The following is a 21,549-nucleotide window of genomic DNA, read 5'->3' on the forward strand; positions in this document are numbered from 1 at the left end:
CTTCTTTTTACATAAAAAGCATCTTTTTTCACTTTTGGTGAAGAAAAACAGAAATGGGAAACAGGAAAGTGAAATTAGAAAGGGAAGGGGAAAAGGAAGAATAAATGGAAGGAAGAGACAGAAAATGGAGAGTTCCTTTTTTTTTTTTTTGATTCAGTGATACTTCAAATCGGCTTTAAAGATGACAGAAGATAAGGCAGAGCTATCTTATAAAATATAAGTCTTTCTATCAGGCTTTTGCAATGTCTTTCAAACTCTAAACCATACTGTAGCCTGCATAACTCACAGTAATTTATGGTCATAAGGCATTTTTCAGGAGATGTGTAACTTTAACCTAGCTTGAGACTCAACAGACTGCAAGTACATAATTGTTCTTTATTTACCCATCAAAGCTGATGTTGAATCAACAATTTTTTATGCTAAGTTGATCTGTTTTCACAAGCTGCCTAATAAACTTTCAGTTAAACCATGGCATGTAATACATTAAGCATCCCTAGACCTAGAAAATTCTCTATGACAAACCTTTTAAATATACTCAATGCACTATTAGAAATAATTCAGCTTGATTTTAACTAAAGACTAAAACAATTAATGACATGGCATTCGGAAACAAAAGAAAAACATGGCATATTTTCTCCCAAATCATGCAAAGCTCTTTAGATTCATCAATCCCAAATTTATAAGGAATTCTAGAAACTGTGGTTTGGGCAAAAACAGTTTGAATTTTTGAGAACGAAGACTGGATTACATAACATTTGTAACACAAAAGAATCCAGATGTCATTGACCTGGACAACTCATTACTAGCATTGCACATAACTGAAGTACCTCTGTAAAGCTTTCCTGGTTAGAATTGTGTGCTTATGTTTATTCTTAGGACACCTTCTCATCATTATCTGTTAGGCATTTTCATCCATGTCTTTTCCAAACAGTGTTATAACACAAAAAATAAAACCCAAACCTTTCCCTTGTAATGGTTTCATAACTACTGCAAGATTTATATGTTACCTTAACTTCAAAGTGCAACAGACGGATTGCTAGCAGGAAACCATGAAATTGTCAGGAAGACGGTAAGAAAAGGAGAAAATGCAAACATTCCAAGGCTTTCTATACATAGCCTTTGAGCTACTACACTGCTCTTCTGTCATCCTTCTGAATGCTTATTATCCTGCAAAAGTATATTCTTATCCTAGCAGGAAAGTCTAAGGGCCCACAGGGCATCCTTCTCAAACTATGAATAAAGGACCCGCAGCAATGTATACACTGTGATGTGCACTAATTTTTATCATGGTGCATTAACGTTAACTGAAGTACCTCATTACGACCCTAGTAAAAGTCAAGGTGATATTTTTGCAATTTTTTTTATTTCCTATTTTTCCATCTTTAGATACGCAGGAAAATGTCTGCATTGTGCCATGACACAAGTATTTAGCATCTTTCCCACAGTATATCCAAGGATTTCTCATCAACTTCTGAGACTCAGATTTATTCTTTTCATACAATTTAGCTAAATCATTTAGTAGATGGCACTTATTCTGTGGGAAAAGCCATACTGCCTAAATTTTTTTTAAAACCCTTCATGCCTATACTGCTACAAAATAGTAAGAAGTTATTATTCTAATGAAGCATCAATACCACTCATTAAGAAAAAGCTCAGACATATAGGAAGTCCTAATAAGGGTAAAATGAGTAGCTGAAAGATGAATCACTAAAAATAAAACCCAAAAACTAGAGAGAGCTGACAGGAAAAATTACAGAAAGAAAACAGGCTACTTTTTAGAAACTTATTCACAGGTGGAGACAGAGAAGTTATTTTTAATTGCTAGACATGTAAGAGGATTTCTTTTTAAAGAATGAATGATTTGCATATTTGATACTGATGATAAAATATTTTTGTGCACTGTAAAAATCTTTTAACCATTCTGGAGGCCTAGTGTCCCCATCAGCAATACTAGAGGCTTATATATCAGGTTATAAACAGCTTTTTCTCTCCTGGCATTAAGCACTTGGATGCTTTGCAAGAATAAAAACACATGGTACCTGTGACAGCAGCTACCACAATGGGGCAATTAGGGAAAAAATCTCCTCCAGGGCTCCTCACCCTCCCTAGCCACACTCAGGAACGAAGCTGAGGGGGAGCAGAAGCCTGGGAGACAGAGCAAGGAAAGGTCGGAAGCACACCGACACCATAATTGTGTCGAGTGAGAGCTGAACAAGTTGCAGAAAGTCAAGGATGATGTGCACTGGCTGCGACAGGAGCCGCAGGAGAAAGCTGCAAGCCTGCACGGTGCTTTAGGAAACACACAAATGACAAAATCTCTGCTCCAAAGAGCTCGATCTCCTAATTTCTACCGAACCAGCCAACCCCAGCTCCTGGAACCAGATCAGACACCGCCCCACATCTCTCTGCACCACCTTGGTGTGCCGTTTTTCAAGAGGTAATCTATTTGCCAACTTCTATTTTTGTCAGATCAACCTGTTCCCCGAAGCATAATGAAAACTCCTTGCCAGATCAATTTGTTTCTGAAGTTTCCTGGTTGCCAGCTCCACTATGAGTTATTTCATTTGGTCTGCATGTCAGAACTATTAGGCTGGCGACTGCTTAAATCTTTCCTTATTGTCACAGGTGGGGGGGTGGTGCTGGATAATCACAAAGCGAAGCAAAATGTCTGCCCTGCGGAGACAGTGCTCCAAGTGATGTGGCAGCACAAAAAAGAACTAGCAGTGGGCGCTGCCACCACACAGCGGGAGAGGTGAAGGGGCTTTCAGCTTTTTTCTGCAGCTGTGCAGGTGGCACAATGCCGAAGGAAACGGGACTGAGCTTTCAGGACGGGCTGAAGCGCCGTTCAGTAAGCAACCCTTGCAGGGCCCTGGAGGACACGGCCGGGAGGTACCAGCTCCTGGTATGGCTGAAACCTGCTGCTGAGTTGGCCTTGCAATTAGCTGAGTAATCCTACAGCATTCATGCCCTTGAATGATTTTTTTATCTTTTTTTTTTTTTTAACCCAGTCTGATACTTTGTTCTGTCAGGAAGTGACTGGCAAAGGACAGTGTCCAAGAAGAGATGAGTCAGGTTATATGGACAGACAAAGGAATCAGATCTGCAGCCCTGCACGAGGAGTGTGAGGCTGTCAGCGTGTTAGAGAGAGGCACAGGGGTTTTATGAAAGGCGGTGCTGAGTCATGAATGACAGAAAGGAGACAAAGAGAGATTGAAGGTGAAACAGAGTATACACAGAGAGGATTAACGGGAAAAAGCCTGCGTTTCATATTATCCTTTCCATTCTTCAGGGCTTCACAGGAAATTATGTGCCTTGGTTTTTGAAAACAGCTTGTTGCAGAAGCTGTGTGTGCTCTGCTCTTGGTTCATTCTGCATGCTTTGCTGTGAACTAGGGCAGTGCTGATTAGAGTTAGACAGCTCACAACCCTATTCAAGATTTTTCCCCCTAGGAAGGAAAGGGAAAAAAAAAAAGCTGATGTAATTCCCCAGGGCTCCTTCTTTGGCTTTGCTATTGCATAGCTACACAGTCTCCCGGAGTAATTGTCTTTCATAACATCCCAGCCCCCCTCTAGACTGAGGGACCTTCTGGCTGCTTTTCCTTGCCTGTTTTTTCAGCTTTATGTAAGGAATGAAACAGGGAGAGTGAAATCAGAAGAATAAAAAAGGTGATGAAATTTTCAGTTCAGACACAGAAGGTACATTCAGTACTAGATGTCAGAGGGAAATCTGAGAAAGCAGCTTCTGCCTTCCAGACTCTGACTTCTTTACGGATGGGGTGAAACTGAAGTGGGAGGCAGAGAATGACAGGCTGCTGATCCTCTGCAGCACAGACAGACCCTTTCCAAACAGTATCAGCCATGACTCCGTTCAGATCTCTGCCTCCCTTTCCAGCACACCACGCCATCGTTTAATTGATTCTGAAAACTTGCTCCTCAATCACACCCACAGGTCTCATAAATGCACCACGGTTAAAATCGTCTCGGCCTGAGGGCTGAAGGATCACATATTTATCCAAGTCCTTGTCTGAACCTCCCAAAATACGAGTCTAGAGAAACAACAAAAAATCTGCATTCAAATAAGAAGGAAAAAACAGACATGCTGAAGGTCTGTTTTTAAGAAGCAAATGCTACATTTCCTTAAATCTGTGACCACTCACTTTAAAAATCAACATCTGAGGAATCAAAGGAGATAGTAAGATTTGGAAGGCCAGTCACAGTTGAATGTAAATAAGTGTTTATGTACTTGTGGAGAGAAATGATTTTACAGTATATTGCAAGCCAGCTGCTCCCTCCATATCTCTTCTTCCCACCTGAAAAGTAGGTCAACAATCCTTATGGCTTTGAAAAGCAGAAATGAGGAATGCTTGATAAAAACAAGACGGGTTTGAATTGTAAACAGAAAGAAATATTTGTTTTACCTTTTGTATGTGAGACTTTAGTATACAGATAGAAGTCAGGCACCACTGCATATTATCTGGTGTTCACATCAAGAGCTGGCTGTACACCAACTTCTCCAAACTCTGCTTCAATGTCCATACAAGTGGATGAGTTGCAATATATTGCCTGCAGCAACATAAACTCAACACCTCTCTCACCAGGACCAAGGGCAAAAAGGGAGAGATGGACTAGGACAGCTTTAAAAACAGGGAGCTATTTAGGAAAAGGAAGATGGCAAGGTAGCCAAAGAATCAGATGATTCAGCATATCCCACTGTAACTACCAAGAACATTACAGAATAAATGGGATATTAAACTATTTATAGATGCTCACATCATCACAACAAAACCCAAAGGGAAAACAGTAATTACATTTCTAGCCTTCACTTGGAATAAACATCCACCAAGGGCACTATGGATTTTATGGTCCCAAACCCAGCAAATGTAAGAGAACTTGTATTTCCCCCGTGACAAAAACATTTCTCATTAAAAAAAATTATTAGGAATTGACATATTTTTAAAAGCAATGATCGACTGCTGGCAAGGCTTCTTGTTTTCTGTTCGCCATCAGGGAACCTCCAGCACCAAATGTGAAGCACTTGCCTGTTACTGTGTAGCAGGAAAGTTCTTTACAGAACTAAACATGCTGACACATGCCAGTATATGCTCACATACACATGCATACAAACACAATTTCATCGGTAATGATGACTAGTGCAGTTGCATATTTTTCTTTTTAGTTTTCCTGACAGCCTACGAAGAGCACTTTATTTTACTTAAACAGGAAGAGAACGCCTGGGACCCTGTGGTTCTGGCTGTCCCACTTCATTCCATTACACAGTAACTGCTCAGAAAAAAAATGGGCAAAAGCTGAAGCTTATTGATATCCTATCTTAGATAAACATGACTGCATATGCATTTGTGAGGCAAACTGAATAATAAAATCCCAAACAATGCAGGATGGAATAATTGCATTTTGTTTAGCTAGACAATGAAGTTTCAATAGCCCTTAAAAAAAAAAAAAAAAAAGTATTTTATGACTTTGGTTGAGATTGCAAGCATTAGTGGTGTTTGTAATGTGTCCAGTAATTCTGGTGGATCCTCATCAAATTGCAGCAGGCTTTCCATTTGGATTTTCTCCATCATTAGGTCTTATTTTCCTGTCAGTTTGCCCATTTTGTCATGGGTTTCTTTCAGACAACAGACTGGGCAACATACCTTCAGCAGCAAAAGAAATCAAACAATCTATAAAAATAAAAATATGTTTTAATAATTATTTCCACAAAAGATGGTTTATCCGAATGTATAATATAAATGGTAGTCATTTCAGTTTTCTCAAGCACACAAAAAAGCTTTGTTTTTCCTTATTTGCTTCTAAGACGGAGTGGATACACTTGGATTCTATTTAGACTCTTGACATGTGTTAAAACAGCCCAACAAAAGCTAACTGGCCAAACTCAGCTGTGATGAGAGTTGGGGTTTAAGCTGCATAGCAAGTTTAAATTAGTAAAAAGGGGATAGATGTTAATGTTTTTCATTAGTACTGGTACTGCTCTAACACTCAAAGCTAATTCCAAAAGCTTTTAAATCACACTGGAAATTTCTCATGAGCAGAAATGATCCTATGTTTAGTATGGAGACTGTTGTTGGTTTAGGTGAACATCAGTTTACACCAAGACTGAACTCTACCATCCCCTTTACTTGCTTTTTCTGAAACCCTGCTTTCATCATTCCAGGATCCGAGTCACTTCTTGTATTAATCAGTGCAATTTTCTGAGATTACTGGAATGGCATTAGATTAAGTCAGCAGAGAAACTCGCTCTCTGCATGTATCCTAATTTTACATCCCCATGAAATACCACATCACTCACATCAGTCTGGCTTTTACCCTTGGAATGAGTTTCACAGCGCTGTCTCACAGCGCAGTCTCATACCATCGCTGACTTGGCTATTTGTTCTGTCCCAGGATCCCCAGAGAGACCTCCTTGAGTCTGTTTGCTTTAGGCAGCATTTGACTTGGGCTTTTTCTTCTTTATTCTTAGTTTGGTGGACATTGAGGAACATTTCAGGAAAGACAAGAGGCAAGGCATTGGTATCACAAAGAAATGAAATCCCTTTTATGGTTGTTTTAACTGAAGTTGCAGAGGAGGCTGCAGGAGGTCCCGTGAATGGGCAGCTCAGCACACTGCTTCTTCTGCCAGCTCCTTCTGGGCTGACATAGAAGATCATGGTGCAGGCAAGCTGGGGAGAGGTTCATGGATTTTGGTACTGCAGAGGGCAACCAGCACAGGGACAGTAGGCTTTGGTTTGCTGTTGCACAGCTCTGCACCAGGAATCACCTCAGAGGGCAACGAGCTACAGTCCTTGCCATGACCTGGTGAGGGAAGGATGAAACATACCTGGTCCAAATGCTTTCAAGTTCCCACTTCCTAAAATCTGCAAAATAACCCAGGTAAAACTGTTCTGCGAAGGATCTTCCCTGTTATCAGTGCACAAGGGCAGTAGCTACGTACCATCACCGTCTGAGCTAGAGGAGCATTCACGGGTTAAGGCCTCTACACCTTAAACCAAGACTTCCGGAGCACCTGCCCCTTCCCTCCCCCCTTATTCTGCTTAAAAATGTAGATGGAAATACTCAAACATGAGCAGCATTTCGTGAAGGTAAATGACCCATTGAATGCATGGCTTTCCTTGCTCCAGAAAACACAACATGGATGATTTTGGCAGCACCCACAGCATAAGCTACAAGTTATTGGGAGCAGAAAGAGCTGCTAGATACACAAACACCCACTTCTGTTTTGGTTTGGGTTTGAACCAAAGGAGGAGATTTGCAACAGGACAAGAGGACAGTTAAGCTGCACCACGAGAGGTTTAGGTTGGACATGACACAGAAAGACTGACTGGACATTGTAATGGGCTGCCCAGGGAGGTGGTGGAGACACCGTTCCTGGAGGTGTTTAAGGGAAGGCTGGACGTGGCACTTGGTGCCGTGGTCTGGTGGACATGGTGGTGTTCGGTCATAGGTTGGACTCGATGACCTCAGAAATCTTTTCAAATCTAATTGATTCTGTGACTCTGTGATTTACAGTGATGCTCTGTACGGGAACGACCCTTTAGAGCCCACATAGGCCACCTCTGTGCCCTTTATTGCTGTAAAACCACGCCGGACGCCCACCAGCCGGGGGTCCCGCGGGGTGCGGAGGTCGCCAGGGCACCGGGAAGATGGCGGCGACCGCCGCCCCCCGCCAACACCTTCTGGAGTGCTTGAGGTGTGGGTTCCATTCCTTGCCGGGCGGGGCGGCCCAAGGCCGAGCCCGCAGAACTCCCGAGGCTCCCCGAGCCGCCCGGGCTGTCCGGGCATCTCCGACCCCTGAGGCGATGGGGGAAGGGGGGCCCCCCCCGCGGGGTCACGTGGTCCCGGCGGAGGGAACCCGAACCCGCGCTTTGTGCGGGGTCAGCGCCGGCCCCCGCGCGGTACCGACAACCCTCGAAGAGAGGGGCACTCCCCGCCCGGCCGGGCCGCAGCGGGGCGGCCACACCCGGTGCCGCTCTCTGCCCCCCGGGGAGGTGCGGGCGGGGCCCCGCGTCCCCCGATGGGCGGCACAGGAGCTGCAGGGGCTCGGCCTCACCCCTGCGAGGGCTCGGTGCGAGGAGTGTGACGGCTGCCCTAGCAGAAAGCGTTGGCTCTCGGCCCTGCGGGCATTCACAGAGCAGCCTTCCTCCTCTTCTTCCTCCTCTGCAGCCCCCTCGGGAGCTGAAACTGAGGGGGCTTCAAAGTATAAGCAGAGCTCAGCATAATTTATGGCTTCTGAAGGGGAATGCGGACGTGGTGAAATCCTCTCGCAGAGGCTTCTCCACCCTCATCTTCCTGGAGAGCAGCCCCAGTCAGATGGGATCTCCGGAGGCATTGTAAGATCTGACCCACTGGAACTAGTGGAGAAAAAATACTGTTACACCGATACACCAAGTGCCCTAATCCCCATTACTTTCTTTGCCTGCAGGAAAACTCTCTTCGATTTTTCTCTCCTTTCCAGGCTTAATGATCAATTAAATAAATACCAGTTTCAAACCACCTTTCCTACGCTTCCTTTCCCTTCCTGCCCCCCAGCTCTCACGTTGTGGACATCTGTTTCTGGCTGCCTGGGCTAAATAAACCCGTGCCTTGGAGCCTCCGTGTGCTAGAGGCCGGGAAGGGAGAGGCAGGGGGATGGGAGCCGGGTTCTTGTCCTTTGACCTCTGTTGGGATAAGAAAAGCAGGTTAAAAGGTCAAGGAAAACAATTGCAAGGCTTCTATTGCTTGAATAGCGTGCCAAATAAACTTATCCCGGGGATTTGGAATGATCCCTTCATGGGAATTTTTACCTCCCTCGGGATTGTGCAGGCTGACTTTATGGGAGCTGCGGGCATGCTCCATTATTTTGGGGGGAGGGGATGGCAGTGCTGGAGCTCCTCTCAGCACCCTTGTTTAAGGAGGAAGAAGTACAAGGGAGGAGGAGGAGGAGGAGGAGGGCTCTGCAGCCTGGTTTAATTCTTGTGAGCTTCCCTGAAATTTGTCAGCCGATACACTGACTTCTTCCTTTTAAAATTGTTTCTAATCTATAACATCAACACTTAAAATCGAATAGAAAATACGGATCTGCTGTGCTTTTTACGCCAAATGCACCACCATGGCTCCATTTACCAGTGAAATTGATGCTGTATATAAGAGCAAACTTTTCCCTAACTCTGTATAAAAGAATACTTTATTATCAATAGCTGCCTGGTAGTTGTAGGTGCAAGAACTTTCTTTGAATGGCTTCTCTGTAAGCACATTTTGTTGGTCCTACACTGTTCAAATTTTAGCTGTGTAAACTGGCAAGCCAGCACCTTCATCGAGAAATGAGTCTCCTGAAATAAAATCTTTCACATGCTTGGAAATTCTTCAGAGCTTTTTAAAGAAAAGGAAAAATATATTTAAAAAAAAAAACTCCACAAAGTATTTCCCATGTTTAATTTTTTTAGAATTTTATAGGAAAAGACATTTTTCAAAAGTCTTCAATTTCTGAAGGCAGAAAGTCACTGGGTTTTATCTAGTCAGTTTTTCATCTATGACTTTATTCTTTTTTCCTTGTTGGCAAGAAATTCCAGACAAAATCCCAAAACCACACTAAGGAAACCTCTTGGCATTGTGAGGTGGTTTCAAGAGACACCGCCAGCCTTTGATGCCCAACAACAGGGGGAGTGCTGGTGAAAGGGAAACCCCAACGCACAGCCTCTCTCCTTACTGTGCCATCGCCTTTGCATTTGGGTCAGGGCCCGATCTACCAGTTCTACCAGTTCACTTGGTGGAAAAAATCCAGCCTGTGTGGGCAAGGCTTTGTGTAGGCACAGTTACAGCCCGTAGTGAAAACAGGCAAGTATACACCGGTCTGGCACTTGGAATGTGCCCTGCACTTACTGGGACCACGGATTTTCTGCATTTGCATGTGTAAGAAGTCATACTGGGGTTGTGGGCACAGTTCTGAAGAGATGGTAGCCCTAACAAAAAAGTTCTTTGATATAGGGAATTGGTTGGAAGTATCAGATGAGGAAAAAACTGCCAAAAATGATATATCAATAGAAACTGTGCTTAGTTAATCAAAAGTTCATTAAATCAATGATCTTTTTGGATAACAGAGAAAATTAAGCAGAAAATATTTCACTGTGTTAGTGATGCAGACACCTCTATAGATGCAGTATAGATGCAGTGCATAGAGGTTACGTAAATTGTAATATGTACATTGGTATTTTTTAGTAAATTTTCCTCCTAAAAAGAGGAGATCCTGAAATAATAGAGGCCGATATTCACTTCCTTGAAGTATGGGTCCATGAATTGCTGGTTCCCTATTTTTTGCTGTTAACAACAAGTATGTGTTATAAAGTGCATAAAAGCCTGTTGTAAGTAAAACTTTCATGATAGCCAGAGAAGTGTGCTACCTCAGGGCTGCTCTGATGACTTTTGAATGTCTGTGGTTAGCCATCACATTCCTGAGGGCAACTCCCAGGATGAGGTAGATGAGGTAGGTTCATCTTAAACTAAGGAGGTACAAGTGAGCTATTTCCCTTCACTTAGTAGCCTGGCCCATCATCATTGTTTCCATACAAAAGCCCACATACCAGGGAAGCTGCACTCTGCTGACCACAGCAGCAACACAAGGGCTGTGGGGAACCCTTGAGTCCCTGCAGAGACACAAAAAGCCCTGGGAATATTCCAGTGGCTAGGAGCAAAACTGGGGCTAGTCCAAAACTGGACACCCACCAATTAGGCATGGATTTGGGGGAGTTTCCATAAGGAGGTGGTCACCAAGCCTCATTGCTGGCCCTGTTTGCTTGCCCTATTTGCGGTCTAGGATGTGCATGCATGCAGGCTGTTGTTTCACCATTGTTGTTCCTGAGGATAAAAAAAGCTTCTTTGTCTTCCTAAGATGGAAATTAGTGTAATAATTTTAACAGAAAAGGCAGTCATCTCTTTTGGAGAGCAATAAAAATACTGACCTTCTGTGTGAAATTGCAAAACAGAGTAGCTCTGCTCAGCGCAGGAAGGAATACCTACCACAATTATGTGTCATTGCTGTTCATCCAGGGCTGGGAAAAAGATAGTTCCATCTCTCTGCTGTTGCTATGGGAACTTTTTCGGAGTTCTCTCAACTCTTCTTTCAGGGCTGTTGGAACAATGAAGAATATTGAGCAAAGAGTATCAATGATCATCCAAAGCATTTTAACAAATACCAAGTTTTATTTAAAATTCCACCACCATCAGCTCTTACCAGCTCTTGTCTAATTGCTGTTGCAGCAAATACGGTGGCTTTCCAAGAATTCTGCTGAAGCTCCCCACAGCTCTGTTGCTCATCCATTTGGGTCACCTACCGAGTTACACTCTGCCTTGCGGTAAAGCAAATTCCATGTGCATTTCCTCACGGTGGTGCAATTAATTTATTTACTCAAGCAGTTCACTGAAACATCAGAATAGAAAGGCATATGGTGTGTCCTACTTGCGCAAGTCAGAGTCAATTTGTTATTTTCAGCACGGGTAACTTACTACGTTTGGTACTTCTCAATTGATTCGCTTGTGTACCCAGCTCTGATCTTTAATGCATTAACCTTAAGGAACCTGGATTTTAAGCCTACGCGTGTATTTTGTAACGGCACAATTGATTTCTTGATGCAGTTATTCCTTTACCTTGATTCCCTATACTGTGTGGGTCACATTTTCGACAGCCTACATCCAGGAGCCTATTGCAGCACAAAAGTCATGACATCCCTGTAGACAAAACTTGCTTATTTTCCAAATACGAATCAGTCACACGTTTAAATCAGAGCATTTTTTGGTTTTCCCTCAATGGTAAATTTAAACATTTTTACATTATTTTTCCAGGATCTACCCTGTGTGATAAGTCTGTGGCAATTTTATAACTGTTTCTTCTTAAGGTTAGAATTGGTAATTTTGTCTAATTTTATGCAACACCGTGAACGTGCCTATTGATATCAGGCCAGTATTAACCTGCTGCACTGAAACAGAATAAATTTTCTCTGTTAGATTTTGGGAGTAGGAAAAAAGGAAGGGTGTTTTTTGTTTTAATTTTAACCTTTCCTTAAGGATGCTTTCTTCTCTTAGAAAACAGAGGGAAAAGTACTAATTCATGATACAGATGGCAAAAGGAAACCATAAGAGAGAAGTACTGAATGTGAAATCACACTGCTGCTAACCACAGTTTCAGACATGCAGGTGAGAAAGAAGAATTCATGTTACCAGAATCAAAATGTGTTGAATTCTTCTTTAAAAAAAATGAGTAAAAATGGAAAGCTCTGTATTAGTAAAATTTCTGTGAGTTTGAGCTTAAATGTAAAGTGTGTGGTTTTATGGCAGTGAGTATTTGAGAAAATACAGTTACCAGCTGCTGGGCTATGCTCTCCCAGGCTCATGTGAAGGGCTGCTGTGAAGATTAGAAAATTACATCCCTCAGCTGCAGTTTCCATAGGTGTGCACACCATGTGCTATTCCTTGGCTTTCTGCCATTCTTAAATCCAGACACGGAGTGAAAAACCTGGAACTCTTCCCTCCCGTTTTTTCAGAGGAAAAGAGCCCTTACCCTCACCACATCTGTCTGCTCTGGAGCAGGGAGCTGAATGCCTGAATGCCTGCTTGTATCACGGTGGCATAATCCTGCTCTGAGGGAAATTAAAGCTGAAGTTCATGAGATCTTCTAGAGTTGAATGGACCAAGTGCTATTGTGTGGGGAGAAAGGCCAGATGGCATTTGGCTTTAGAGAGCTCCCACAGTCTGGGAAACAATGTCTATTGCCACAGCTGTTCAAGGTGTCCAGGTGACTCCCCTGCCACCCCATGCAGCTGATGCACATTTCAATCAAGCCTTTCTACAGCGTACAGTGACACAGTCAAGGATTTCATTCAGTGATTTTGCTTCTCATGAGTCCAAATCTCTGGCACCCCCCAGTTCTTTTCCCACGCTGAGGGGTGTACTACACACACTAGTAATTATACTGGGGACAGAATGAGGCAAGAAGTCTGATCACTCTTGGTTTGGGAGAGGAAGGCTTGGTGGGAGGGTCAAAATCCTAATAGTGCCCATGCCCACAAAAAAAAAAAAAAAAGTTATATGGTTGTAAACATGCCCACAGCTCTGCTAGCATGCCTCCCTCAACAGCCCAACTCTCCTCCCTTCTGCTGGGACACCAGATGTCTCAAATAACTAGTAAGCAACAGATTTTGCCAAAGAGACCACCACATGGCCGAGGAGAGGAGAAAGCAGCGACCGCCTGGCACCCTGAGGGGATGGGGACAGATCAGAACTAGCTTAGGGGGCAGATCAAAGAGAAAATGAAACTTGATTCACAATTTCGGCTCGGCTGCATGCATTTTGTGCTGTCAAAGGGGAACAACGCTGCTCAGGTCCAGAGTCTCAGCCCGACGGGCTCTGCTCACAGGATTTGGCTGAAACAAAGTTAAATGCATCTGCTGGAGGGTCACAGAGGGAATGACCTGTGAGGGCGAGTTCTAAAAAATACCCCACTCTTGTAGCACTGCAGTTGCTGCTGCAAGGACACCCAGCAAAGGAACTTTTTCTATCTTGAAGTTTTTATTGTAAAGATGATGATCTTTTCCAGGATCAAGGAGCAGGAGAGGTAGAGGTGATTTCAGAGCAGTGTTTTCAGCAACATGGCTTCAGTTAATCTCACCAGCAAAAGTCCCATCCACTGCAACAGAAAGTAAATTAAACCAGTGACAAATGCCTTTGTAAATTCCACTTAGACTGGCATTTTATTTCTATCAGTGTTGATAGCAGCTGCCTGCATATTGATTTTTATTGCAAAATCGTCCTTTGGTCTCTTTGCATACTGCTTTTTTTGCCAGCAGACAGTGCTCCCCACCATCTAATCCTGTTTCTCACCCTAACTTTCACAGCAGTGGATTCTACTTATACAAGCTCAATGTATTTTTCAGAGTTCATTTATATTTATAATTACTGGATATTTTTCATGTCTGTTAAAAAAAATTGAAATATATTCAAAATTCAATTGGAAAATATCTTGGGAAGTGTAGGCACACTCTCAGAATGGTATTTAAAAATCCAACAACTTACAAAAATATTTCTGTAAGTAAATATTTCTGTAAATGTGAAAATGAAAAAGTACGGATTTTACAGGAATTTCTCACTAACCACATTGTGATCTCCAGTTGTTGAACTTGTTACATCCTTGCAGGACATTATTTTTCATATTGTAACTCTGTTTCCAGCAGTAGTGGACAACAAATTCAAAGTCCACATATTTTCCAAGCTGAATAAACTTCTTGCTTTAAGGCTCTGGAATCCCAGAATAGCTCAAATTACTTGTGTATCTTTTTCTACTCTCTGTTAGTATTTCAAGTCAGCAAAACAGGAAATGTCAAGGGATTGTTGAGGTATGCTCCAGGTATAATAAATGGGTAGAAACATATTGTCATTCTGTTCTGTGTATTAAGAACTCTCTGTTGGATTCAGGATGCTGCTAAAACTGAAGGACATTTCAGGTGTTGTCCAGATAAAAGAGAGGTTACAGTTCAGAGACTGAACTAACTCAAGGACAGACAGATGGGTTCCCTGCATTCACAGAAAGACAGATTCGAGGAATGCCTCTGCCATTCATTGCCTGTGAGACCTGTAAAGAGTTTAAGCTCAGCTTCCAGAACTTGTTAGGTATCTACATTTCACTTCTTTCAGAGCATGTGTTAAAACAGAAGTACAGAATAGAAATTCTTTCCCAAAGGGAAATTTAGACACCAAAGCACAGGCTAGGAATGCTGATGCTACCCTGGCACCCAGTACCTACCCTGGCCTATACAGAGATGCTTAGAGGCATCAGTGTGTCCTATTGGACAGCTTAAGCATCTCCATACTTACCATGTTGTCTGAGTAACTCTTGCTCCCAGGCCCATAGCCATTCAGAAGGACTGTGAAATTTTGGCTTTTTATTTACATTCTAGGAGTCACCTGAGACTTGTTATTACTAAATGCCTTTGAGAACTGAGTTGAAGCATCTATAGGATGCATCTAAACTCTAGAGCAGATTCATGCCATATCATACGACTCAAAGTCCTGCCCTGCAAAGCTTCCAGACCTCTGGATTTGCTGGAGTACTCCATGGCTATCTCCCCAACTATGCACTCAGGATTCTTTCCAGTAGGTCATCTGATTGGGGGAAGGGAGAATAATGTGCATTCAGGTCTCATAGCAATATGCTTTTGGGAGGCAGTTGAATGTGACAACTGAGAAGCTATTTTAAATATTTAGTTATGCATCCTATCTATTGCCTAAATGAAGAAAATAGCAACTTTCAGTATATTCAAACAAAAATTTATCCTATTTGTGACATGAGGATAATTCCAATGAGTACTCCAAGGAATTCACATGCTATGAACTCAGCATCTGTGACTTAGCCTTGAGTGCCATATCAAGCTGTGACAGCTTAAATGTGAAAGTAAGACCTCTTGTCCTGCTTTTCTCCAACCTGCCTGATCGAAGATAAAACTATCAAAGGACCCCGGAGAGTACTATATGCAAAGGCAAAGGAAAAACATATAAATCCAGTTCTTTCTTTCAGATCTTATATCTCCTTGTTTGGGAATTACTCTAGCTGATAAGTTAAACTTGTTTTTACCATCCATGTGTAACATTCACTACAGGAGTGGAATAGAGATCCTTCATTGGTGGAATTATGACTTTGTTCATCATTATATCTTTTGATTCAGATTTACTGTCAAGATATTGTCTACTCAAGGGTCAGGAAGGTCTGTATCCCAGTTTAGGTCCATGGGATCCCACTTGCAGTGTCAGCTGTGGCTTGGCCCCAAGAACCAAGCAAAGAGACACCTAAACTGCACCACAGGTACTTTCTACTGTGTACCTGCAGTCCCATGTCATGCCATGTGGAGAACCTGTTGGAGCATGGACAAATGATTTTAAACACAAAAGGAGAGAACTGGGAAGGAGAATGGGATGATGAGCATGTTCCAGTGAGTACATAGGATTCAGCTGGAGGATGCTGGCATACCTGAGCAGTTGGGATGTTTTCTAAGTTCCATAGTTCAAATGTAGCCTAAATGTCTCAGAACAAGGGGTTTCTTGTCAAGGTCTTCAGTCTGATGTTCTCATTCCTTCTCCTGTAAGTTAATGTATCCTATTTGAAGTAATAAAGGCCAGGAATGGGACATACGAGAAGGGGCATATGTGAGGCAATGAAGAACTCCACATCCCTAGAAGTGCTCACTGTCTTGTCTTGCCTTTGGTGGTCCTCTTATCTTCTGTTTCCATTCTCATAGGAGGGAGTTGCTTTCTGCCATTGTCACTGTCCTGCTGCGTGAACATCAAGCACAGATATGTCTGCCTCTGCATGATAATACCATTGTGAATCTTCCTGGAGTTCTCCAGCCCAAGTGTGGGATTGAGATTTCCTAGCACATGCATAGAGAAATACAACTGAAGGGGTGAAATTCACTCACCTACAGCAATTTAGCTCAAAACGAAAATTTCAAATATGCTTGTTCAAAAGACTGTCACTTGAAGACCTAATAAGTTAAAAGCTCACTTTCTTCTTCAAAAAAATCTGTATTTGCAGCAGTTTTCTTCAAACAGCTCATATCAGTCTGATTTTCATTATTCTCAACAAAATGCCACAGGTTGATTACAGCATTTCTTTAGGAAAGTAAGAGCAGTCATTCTGCAGAATATCTACCTTAATTACATGGTTTCTGAGCTGCAACACTATGGCTTATAGCTCAGTGGTTGCATAAACTCCCCAGTGGGAAATCTGAACAATATTTAATTAGCCTGGTCCTGCTGTGTGATATTCCAAACACCCTGTTTACCCAATTAAGACAAAGGTTGTGTGATCTTACAGTTACTAAGAGTCTCTATATAATTGCAGCTGGAAACTGGAAATGTAGAACATCTCTCTTTGTAACTCTTAATTGTACTATGTCTAAATAACACAAAGCAGATACAGAATAAGGAATCCTTTCCCAAGCACCTGGTTAAAACATCTGTGTGATGCAAAGGAAGCTCAGTTAGCAACAAGATTCTGGTTCATGTCATTGTTCTGTTGCAGTAAAATACGACAAAGGACATTTCTGATGGCAATTTAGATATCTAAGAAAATGCTCAAGAAAGGGATATTCAAAATCAATATGCTTTGCACCAAAATGCAGAAGTACTACTGTATATGAAGTGTACCTAAGAGGTACATGGTACCAGGAGATGGAAAGAAAGGAACATGCTTAGTGTTCATGTAACTCTTCTCTGCTTGTTCCAATAAAATGTTTTTGTCCAGAATTGAACAGTAACAGAGAGAATATTCAAACAACATGATGCAGCTTTTGCAAAAATTTTCATTTTATTAATGGTGAAATAATTACCTGACTCATCCACAAGATAGTCTTGAAAATGTCTCCTTCACCTTGGGGATCTTCTCGTCCAGAAGGGAGACTGCAGAATGTTGCATTGCATCAAGGAGCACTACAAGCTGCAGACCAGCTCTTCTGGCTCTGGTAGACTCTTGTTACACTCTACTTCCCTTCTCTATGCCAAGGGAGGGTTTTGACTTCAGCCTCTGTCTTGATATTATTATTTGAACCGTTAGCTCCTGATGCCCTCACAAAAATCAAGTAGTAATCTTCTCTAATTGTTTTTTTTTAAAGTATGAGATCTTTGAGGCCTATTTCAGTGTTTAGCTTTATAATGAATTACAGTCTTCATTTTCTTACATTGCTCTGAAAATAAGTTGAAAGCAGAAAATCTGGGTCCATTTCATTTTCCAATGAAAAATCAAATTTAAAAACATCACTAAATGGTAAGATTCCACTTTCCATCAAAAAGCTATTTCCAAGCAACTCTGGTCATAATATCCATACTAGAAATCAACAGTGTGAGCTTTTCTTCAGATCACACTGAATCATGCTGCATCAACATTTACATGGAAAAAATCTTTAAGGAAAATCCTACTCCTTTCAATAAAATCCTAGAGATTTTATCCCTGCATATTTAATAGGGAAATAGGTAGAAACTTTTCAAAATAATGTTACAACTAAAGAATATTTAAAAGCTGTATACTTGATACTTATTCATGCCAGAATATACCTATGATATTAGTCTTTACATTCCAAGAGTTTTCTTAATGTAGATGTGTATTGTCAGTTGTGTTTCATCCCAGAAGTCACTCTTTTCCAGTGATGGGGAAGGATGGTTTTATGTGTGCATGTGCATGTGTATATGGGTGTGAATTGTAGTCATTGGTGTCAGTCACACTAGTTGAAGTCCTTTGTAGGAGGTGGCAAGACAGCTAAAACTTAGGTGTTGCCATGGCCATAAGCAACACCATGTATTGCTCCAGTCCTTCCTGTGTTGTAAGTTTCTTTGATCCTACCGATGTCTGTCTTTGGAATTACTCTTACATGAAGTGCCAGAAACACTCTGGAAGCATTGAAAAGGTTGAGAGTAAGAGCTGAGGCAAAGAGGGGGCTTATTGTCACCAGCATTTGTAGTCTGCAAAAATTGTTTGGCTGGTATTTACATTTTTATAAGAGACACTTAAAACTGTCCCTACTAGGTGGGTGTAACACTAGTGATGTATATAAAGATTGATGACTAACAGTAGGAGGATGCAGTAATCCCTAATTTTCAACGAGTCCCTGAAGTGAAGAAGAGCTAACCAGGTTATAAAATCTTGTCCCTTATAGGAATCCAAATGTAAGTACTTTTTAAAGATTTCATTATGCTTTGCTTTCTGTAATTGTGTATCTATCCCTTAACTGTATAATAAATATGGAAAAGTATGTATTTAAAAGATGATTGAAAGATAGTCATTAATGTTAGAGGTGAAATGATTGGCAGATCTCAGGTAGTAGAAGGCAAACCAAAATCACACTGGCAATAACTTTTACAACCTCTTGCACAAACCTACCCAAAAAACCTATAGGACTGATATCTGCTACTCAGCCATTTGGAGTTAAATTTGAAAGGTGCTGTTAAGTAACTGGTTTCCCTTTAAGACATTTAAGGCTGATATTTAGGCAAAGCTAACAGTGACAAACTCCAGGCTCAGCTGCTGTCTAAAGCACCTTGACGCATATGGCCACATCCATAATAATAACTTCAATTGTGCCAGGGAAAGTTTACAGGCATTGGAACTCAAATCTTTGTTCTTTTACATGGTGAGTGGTCTTTGGCTTCTTTTGGATTTGGATCCACCATCATTATCCCAAACATTTCCCTAGATTAGTTCAGGACTTTACACAAACCAGAGACTGTCTCCACAGGACAGCATTAATGTAGATGCCCCACTTAAAAGCTAAAAGAGTTTTTTGGTGAGATTTGGGTATGGCTGCATTGTCAAAGGAGGTTTCAGGGAACATTTAACTTCCTTTTAAGGACATATCCCAAGTATATAGGAGGGAAATTCCAATGGGAATATCCCATCAGTTTCTGCTTTTAGGCATGCATAAATTTGCACCCAGTTCCTAGCCATGTTCAGAAACTGGTGAATTGATCTGAAGAAAATCATCTCCCAACCCTAGACCAAATATTTTTCCAGGAAGGGAAGAGATCTGAGTCTTCATGCCCGGTAATGCACGTAACGTGTTCCAAAGGTTCTGGCCATCTCAAAGAACTGATTGTTACTTGAAGGGGTATTGGGCCTCAGACTAGGTGGCTTATTATCACAGCACAAAGCATGGAAGTGAAAAATAAGACCTGAATATATGTTTTCAATTAAATTTCACTTTCCAGACTCAAAATTTATACCAATTGGCACTCAAAAATAATTTTTGCTCCGTTATGATCTTGGTATGTGTAGTCAAGGCAAAGGAAAGATGTGTCTCAGACAGCTCAGAGGATTCACGCACACAGAGCATTTCTGTTCTTTTTTTAAAAAAATGGTCTTTTGTTTGCATTTTGGCTTCTGAGACCACATTTAGATAGAAAAATAAATTGTCTTCCTTTCAAAAATGTTGAGTGCACTTGAATCCTTCTGCAGTCATGTTCCCACATATTAAAAATGCTAGGCTGGAAGAATTTCTAAGCACTGTTTAGTAGACAAAAGCCTAAAGGTTTTGTTTACAGACTCTTTCACAGAAGAATAATCAAACTCTGTAGAGAGCTGCTACTCCACTTACTTGCTAGCCTTATTTTGACAGCCTTTGCTGGTCTGCCCTACTTTGTAAAGGGGGGGTTGATGTGGAAGCCAAAAAAGTGAAATCATATTTACTGTCAAAAAAATACGTGTGTTTTAAGCTTTTATTGGCCACTAGCAAGCAATCAAAGATGGCAGTGGTAGCAGCCCTTGTAGTTAACCCTGTGCGTGTTCATTAAACGGCAGGGGGTACCCAGAGTGTTTATTTCAGTAAAAACAATTAAGCATATATATATTTATTTTTCAGCGTTAATGATTCCCTGTTGACAGAGCTGAAAAGCGAGTGCTTCTTGAGTCTCCAAGAGTGATTATTAAAGAGAAATGACTGTCAGTCTTCTAATTTGGGTGAATGCCAAGCAGACCAAAGGTGACAAAATAGGGGGGAAAAGAAAAGAAAGAATATTCAAGACTCATTATCAACATGCTCTGTCTTTTTTATTTTTTTACATTGTCACAAATGAGCTTCACAGCTTTCCCTTCATTATCAAACCATCGACCATAATACAGTCCCATTTTCGATTGCATCACGATGTGGTTCCACATAAGCCTGAGATGATTTCGGCTTCGTAATTTCATTCTTGGAATCATTCATCATTTTCTTTATAAAATATTACCTCTCCTACTGCTGTTTGTCAAACTTGTCCCCCATCTGTGGAGGATTTTGATTGCACTCCAATGAGCCATTTCAGGAAAAAAAAAAAAGGGAATTTTCAGGCTCTTCAAGGCTGGAGAGGAAAAAAAACCCAAACCTGTCATGCTGCCAGCACAACATATTCTCTGGAAATTGTGGTTGTTAGGACCCAGGCTACGAATTGGGTGCACAAAAGATTAGAAGAAAAAGGTCATGTTCTTAGCATTGTTTTATAAAGTAAAAATATGGAATGAATACATTCATGGCCCTGCAAAGGTGTGGTGTTTTTAACAGGTTGGCTCATCCTGTTATTGAGAGTTACTAAATGTTCAGACTCCGAGTCTTTCATATTGCTGTAGACTAAGTTCTGCTGGCTCATCATGATTGTTATCTCTACTGGAAAGCAAGCAAACCTCTCATCTGTATGAGATTTGATGTGACATTCTGCATTTTAGCCAATTCCAGCTGGCTGCTCCAAAAAAGCAGGCAATGTTTCATAGGTACCACAGCTATTTCTTTCTTCAATCCCCTGAAGCAGTAGCTGTGGGGCTGTACTTTAAGCTGTGAGGTAAGGAACTGTAAATTCATATTCTATTATATGTAGATTTTTTTACCACCTCTTTTGCCAGCTTTGTAGTAATCCAGCTGCATTACATGATGTGACTAAATGACTCCTTCTCTTGTCTCTTTTGACAGTCTCCCCTCTTTGATACATCCCTGACTGCATTGTATGTGTATCTCTGGACTTCATAACATATTTTAGAACTTAAATTACAAATTCCAGA

General features: G+C 41.5%; 1 protein-coding gene across 1 annotated transcript in view; it reads left to right on the plus strand.

Annotated features, from left to right (window-relative positions):
• The first annotated feature begins 2,418 nt into the window (after positions 1 to 2,418).
• The window catches only part of TBL1X (transducin beta like 1 X-linked), a 259,538-nt gene continuing 240,407 nt past the window's right edge, over positions 2,419 to 21,549 (plus strand). The window contains exon 1 of the mRNA XM_064646579.1: positions 2,419 to 2,437. The gene's annotated coding sequence lies outside the window, so the exon portion shown is untranslated. The remainder of the gene's footprint in view (positions 2,438 to 21,549) is intronic.

Source organism: Pseudopipra pipra, chromosome 2 (genome assembly GCF_036250125.1).
Source record: "Pseudopipra pipra isolate bDixPip1 chromosome 2, bDixPip1.hap1, whole genome shotgun sequence".
NCBI lineage: Eukaryota > Metazoa > Chordata > Aves > Passeriformes > Pipridae > Pseudopipra > Pseudopipra pipra.